Raw genomic sequence first — 6,989 nt, forward strand, 5'->3', positions numbered from 1 at the left:
TACTAGCTTTTTGAAGATATGGAAGATAGTCACAATATTTGCTTTATTGTCCTTCCCTGGCTAATTATATTATCTGTATCTGTATGGGGCCTATTTTGATTATTTGTTTGTTCTCCTCATTATGAGTTGTGTTTTCCTATTTCTTTGTGTGCCTGGTAAACTTTGAATGCAAGCATACCTTTTGAATTTTACTTTGTTGAGAGCTAAATACTTTTGAATTCTCTTAAATATTCCTGAGCTCTGTTCAGGGAAGGTGTTAAGTTATGTAAAAACAGTGTAATCTTTTCAGATCTTGCTTTTATGATTTGTTTTATAGGTTAAGAGCAGTTCACAGGCTAGGGATAATTATTCCCAATCACTGAGGCAAGTCTTTCTTGGGTATTATACCTAGTACCTCTGAATTATTTTTCTAGTCTGGCTAGATAAGGGAACAGGTAATATTCCTGAACCCCCGGCTTCATTTGTGCTCCAGACACAGACTCTCTTCTTCCAGATGGCTCTTTCCTAGGCTTTATGTAGTTTCATCCTTTGAGTATTTGTGCAGCCCCCTCTCCTCCTTCTCACCCTGTTCTATGAAATCTCACTTCCTTGATCTCCCTAGACTCTAAGGCCTATGTGCTCAGTTCAGGCTCATAACCAGACTCTACCTCAGTTCCTCTACCATGTGTCATGACCTGAAAACCCTTTGAAGTTAGTAAGCTAGGGTAATAGTAAGTCTCATTTCATTTATTTATTGTATTTTAGAACCACTGTCCTTTGTTGCTTGATAGTCAGTGTTTTGAAAACCATCTTTTATGTATTTTGTCTGTTTTTGTTGGTTGTTCTTTGGTTGTTAGAGGCAGGAAGGTAAATCTGGTTCCTGTTATTCCATTTTAGTTATATAGTTTTTCTTAATCAGAAGTAGTAGGAATGAACTCTTAATTGGCCTGCAATCAATACTTCCCCCCCCCTTATTTAGGATGGGAATGAGGGATCTGGCTCAGATCGTTATGTATATTTATATAATATTTTTGTCTCAGATCTTAAAAAACAGATGGGGCAAGCAGTAATAACTCAAATAGATTCCTTTTCTGCAAGAAAAAGAATTCCATTGGGAAATACTTATTTAGAGTGTGGATTGCTAGCCCAAGTTTGTCCTGGTAGAGTTTATAGATCAAAATGCCTACATCAGGGCCTGATAGATGGGAAGTGTAGGCTAGATGTCCTATGTGATGAACCAAGGAAATGACAGTGAACTGGAGAGGTAGGCCTGGTCCAATATCATTCAAATCTGAGAGTAAAAAAAAGTGTTCTAACTTCATGGCCCAAATTAATACATACTCAGAGTTAGTTTGCATTCTAAACTCATTACGAGTTGTGTTTTCCTATTTCTTTGTGTGCCTGGTAAACTTTGAATGCAAGCATACTTTTTGAATTTTACTTTGTTGAGAGCTAAATACTTTTGAATTCTCTTAAATATTCTTGAGCTCTGTTCAGGGAAGGTGTTAAGTTATGTAAAAACAGTGTAATCTTTTCAGATCTTGCTTTTATGATTTGTTTTATAGGTTAAGAGCATTTCACAGGCTAGGGACAATTATTAGAGTTAGTTTGCATTCTAAACTCTCACTACTGACCTCAATTATAAGATTATTTTTATTGAAATACCATATGACAAAAATATCCTTTAAAAGAAGAATAACATATAATATTAATAATTACTGTATAGTGATATTATTACTAATGCCCATAAGTCATACAAAGGGAGCTCAAGGTCCTCCAAAAGAAGATTAACCAGGGGAATTAGAATCATTGATAAGGAAATAAGTAAAATCTTGAGACATATGTCCATAAAGCTTAGCAATATACTCATGGCAAGGACAGTATAGCTCTTCTGACTTCCTAGCAAAAGTAACCCTTTTGTACAACGTGTCCCATGTGTCTTGTAACTTGCTTTGGTCAATATTTTCTTAAGGTAAGAAGAAAGCTAACTGACACAGTTAGAGATGGGATACTGGTATTTGAAACCTGTTGATATAAACCAGGAGAGACATGTTTGGAGAGCTGTGATCAATATTTTAAATATAATAATTTCTAGACTTTAAATAGTTTGGTTTGGTTTACAATTTCCTAGAAATTAAATGGTAGCTAAGAAAATCATATTAAGATGAATAACAGTATGAAGGATTCTATAGATTATGACTTAGCTGTGATGCTCATAAAATTCTAAATCTCGCAGGTATGCAGGGTGGTATATATAAGCACAAACCCATAATATCTGAGTCATGTTCTGAGTCAAATATATGTTCCTACTAATATTAAGTCTGACTATTCTTACCTTTTAAAGGACATCAAACAATTTCAACATATAATAGTCAGATATAAAATGTTTAGTGTGGCTTTTTAATACCTAGTAAAAATAACAAGGGTATTAATTGTATAAAAAAGAAAGCTCAGCATAAATACTTAGTAACTTATGCCTCTGCTGTGACAATAACCACTTTCACTGGGGAATCTCTAAGATAGAGTATGTTTTATGACTAAAATGCATTTTTAAAAGTCTTTTCTTAGGCTTGGTGCAGTGGCACATACCTATAATCCTTGCACTCTGAGAGGCCAAGGATGGAGAATTCTTTGAGGTCAAGATTTTGAAACCAGCCTGAAGAAAAGCCAGATCCCATTTCTACTAGAAAATATTAAAATATGATAGACATTGTGGCGGCAGACACCTGTAGCCCCAACAACTTGGGAGCCTGAGGCAGGAGGACTGCTTGAACTCTGGAGTTTGAGGTCGCTGTGACATAAACTGACACCATGGGTTCAAAAAAGAGGTAACTTTTTTTTCAAGTATATTTTGTTAAATCAGTGGTTTCCAGTTTGAGGTGCTTTTATTCACTTTTTGCTAAGGAACATTTGGTAAGGCAAACACAATGTGTTATGAGTATTACAACTACATAGTAGGTGCTACTGGAAGGGATGATCAAACCATTTCCTGATGCACAGGACAGCTTCCAGCAACAAAGAATTACTCAGCCCCAAAAGTCAAAAGAACTGAGACTGAGAAATCTTGTTTAGATCAAGGTTGTGTGATGCTGTTAAACTTCTGTATAAATTCCAGTTGGGAAATACCTTTGCACCTAACTTTTTAAAACTATAATTCTTTCAACAAAAATAACTAATTTAGCCTAACTGACCCTTTTAAGTAATAACCTATTACATTTTGCTTAGCATTTTATCATTGGCACAGCCCATTCATATATTTTATCTCATTTTCTCCTCATCGATCTGTGATGAAATTATCTTCTTACCTGTTGTACTGCCAAGAGCATTTTTGTTCAAGAAGAGGCCAAGCAATTCAAATAAGGTCACACTGATTCAAATTCTGAATGAAAGATCCAATGTTCTTTTTGCTATCCTATGGCTATGACACTATCATTAAGGACATTATTTTTAAAAAGATTTAACAATAAATAAAGCATCACTGTGTATGTTTGGGGATGTGACCCCAGAAGGTAGATGTCATATGCTTTAAAGATGGAGAGAGAAGAAGGGGACACAGGTTGGGTATGGGAGGTAGGGAGCAAGTACAAGGAGTGAGAAATGGAAAAAACACTGACATTTGTCAAACCCCCTGGAGGAGCACAAATTCCTAAATTTAATATGAATGCTTTCCTGTGAAAATCATTCCTTAGGTGCTCCAGTGGGCCAATCAGTTAGTATGGTACTTAGATGAAAATCATTCTTTCTCCTATAGGCAGGGTTAAAACATTTAGGAAAACATCAAATGGACAAGTTCAACCACAGAATCAGAAACCACAGTTACTACTTCAAACGAAGAAACTGATGCAATGAATCCACTGTACATATGATGGAAAAACTGAAAAAAAATCCAGGGCTTAGCAACTATAGGAAACGATTACACTTTTTAAGGAAGCAGGAGAGAAGAAGTAGAATTGCCAGAACCTTGGGTGGTATTGCCAGAGCTCAGGGTTGATTCCTTGATAGGCCTGTCCAGGAGCAGATGAAGCATCCAGTTGCTGCAGGGAATGGAGCCTGTGGCAAAGAGAGAAGGGAAATATACACTGGTTTATTCCACCCTCAGGCTACATTTTCCAGTGTTTGATATGTGAGATGAGATCTCTAAAAGAATACCCAGGTTTATGCAACCCTCAAAATGGCCTTTCTTCTGCTTGGCATAATTCATCTGGGGAAAGTCAAGAGCATTTTAAAAGTTCAGCAAGGCTGGGCAGGCAGAGTGGAAGGCAAAAACCCAGATCACTATGGCCAGAAATGTGGGGGAGAGAAGAAGGGGCTGGAGAGAAGGGTGTCTGTGACAGTTGTGGAGTTGGTTTGACTGAGTGCTGGAAGATGTAGGCCCAGTGCCCCCAGAGATGGTGCAGTCTGGTTTCTAATTTTGGAAAGGGTTATACAGGGGTTTTCCAATTCTGTAGGTGGGCTGGCAGCAAAGGACTCTGAATAGTAGAGAGAACCGTCCAGAGACAGGTGGCCATGCAGTGTTGCGTAGGGGTATGAATGCAGAACTGACAAAGGCAAGACAGCAGGGCTTAGTTTCTAAAGCAGGGAGGCAGCGGAAGGGAAAGTGAAGATTGAACAAAATAACTGGCTTTTCTGTTTAACAGAGCAGTAGAAGATCAACAAGTCAAGGAACACTGGGACCCAAAAGGTTCCAAGGTTCCTGAGTTCACCTAATCTGTGATTGGCTACATGGTAATCTCAGGAATACTGCAGAATCTCAACCAGAGAGACCAGACCCCCAGACTGCTGGACTAGGAGACATAATGCTATATGTCTTTCCCAAGGGAGGAGGGGGTCCTGAGCCTGAGTGAAACAGGGGGCGATCCAGTCTTAGATTACCCAGGAGGCAGGGCCCCTTTGTGTATCCAGATATTAGGTGATGGCGCTGCCACTTCTTGAGTCAGGTTCAGAGGCCAGTAGAGTAAAGTGGCCCCAATTTAGAGGAAGAAGAGGGATACAGAAACAGAAAACCACCTTCTGGGGAATTCAGGGGCAGATGCTTAACTCCCATTTTAGCCAGGTAATGCCTGATAGGGGAAGATTGTGTCTCTCTGGGAGAAGACCACAGAGCCTGACCTAGAGACATTGTGATGATTGAGCAGAGATGAAAGAGGAGACTGAGTAGCTGCACCTGAACAGCCATCAGGGCTGCTGCAGAGGCTGGTGACCACTGGCTGGAGGCAGAGTAGAGGGCTTGAGGCTTCCCCTGGGTCTGTCTCCAGGCTGCAGATTTAACTACAACTTCTCTAGTGACCTGAAAGCAGAGAAGGGGCAGGGCCAGGTACCAGTAAAGGACAGAAAGCTTAGCTGGTCCAGCTGAATAGAGAGGTGAGTAGGACCTAGATCATGGCAGCAGTGCCCACCTGGATCCTGGCAGAGTAAAAGACTTTCGGCAGTTGTAAGTGACCTTGGATGATAGTCCTCAGGGGTTACCTGGAGGGGGTTTGGATATTCTTGTAGAAAAGATTATTATTTTTTTTTTCTGTTACACTGTGAGTAGAGGACTTGCAGGTAGGGTGACCAAGATTTTTCCCAGATGACAGATTCCCCTTCAGAGGTATTATGATTTCTAATTCATTAAGCACTTAATAATCTAGAATCTAGGGATTCCTAACATTTCAGGAACCTTCAAAATGCTTGAACCTGATTAAAATTAATACTTAAGTGAATGAAATACAGCATAGCAGTATGTCAACTATTCAAATGCAACTCAACCCCTACCTGTCACATTTTTCACAAGAAAAGCAATAAAAATCATCTCTCCTATTGTAGACCTGACAGATTATCCAAAGGACTACAGCATTAAATATATGCTTCAAATTATTTAATTTGAAACAAGGAGCATTCTGAAATATTGACATAATGTGGCTAGGGGCATAAAAATAGGGGTATCAATGAAGGCCTTAAATGACTTCAAAATGACCCTGTTCTTATTTCTCTGAGAATTCTCTGAGAATGATTTTTGAGTAATAAATACATTAAACTTATGCATCCCTTTTTGCTACACAACAGTTGTAGGTACAATGTTTGAGTTCTGTTAAGTTCCTTGTATCCTCAAAAAGTCAGTAGCATATAAAAATACTACAAAACTAAGAATTCACAAGCATGGTGGAAAGTCAGAGATAGAGAAAGAAATAGAGACATGGGAAGGGAAAATGAAATTATGTATATGATAACCTGTAAATTATTAAAGAAGTGGTTTGATGTCTCCATCCACATAAATGGCCTAATATTTAAAATAGTGAAAAATCATTAGCAAATGAGGCATTCTTTTCTTTCCACCTTAATTCTCAACATGAAATGTCATTTTAAATGTAAGATCACTTTTTATGTCTATACTTCCCAGAGCAATCTACCAATTCAATGCTATCTCTATTAAAATATAAACATCCTGTTTTCAAGACTTGGAAAAAATGATTCTGCATTTTATATGGAACCAGAAAAAAAAAAAAACATATAGCTAAGGCAGTTCTTAGTAATAAATACAAAGCCTGGGGCATCACCATACCAGATTTTAGGCTGTACTACAAGGCCACAGTGGTCAAGACACCAGGATAGTACTGGCACAAAAATAGAGACATAGACATTTGGAATCGAATAGAAAACCAGGAAATGAAACCAACAACTTATAACCACCTAATCTTCAATAAACCAAACAAGAACATCCACTGGGGGAAAGAGTCCCTATTCAATAAATGGTGCTGGGAGAACTGGATATCTACATGTAAAAGACTGAAACTGAACCTGCACCTTTCTCCACTGATAAGAATTGATTCAAGGGCAGCACCTGTGGCTCAAAGGAGTAGGTCGCCAGCCCTATGTGCCAGAGGTGGGGGATACAAACCCAGCCTCAGCCAAAAACTGAAAAAAAAAAAAAAAAAAAGAATTAATTCAAGATGAAGGCAGCTTGAAAAACAGCACATGCAAGGAGGGAATTCTAATTTTCTCCTTTTCTTCCTGAAAACAGGAGATAAAAA

This window comes from Otolemur garnettii, unplaced genomic scaffold, assembly GCF_000181295.1.
Source record: "Otolemur garnettii isolate 467f Iridium unplaced genomic scaffold, OtoGar3 scaffold00080, whole genome shotgun sequence".
In the NCBI taxonomy this organism is placed as follows: Eukaryota; Metazoa; Chordata; class Mammalia; order Primates; family Galagidae; genus Otolemur; species Otolemur garnettii.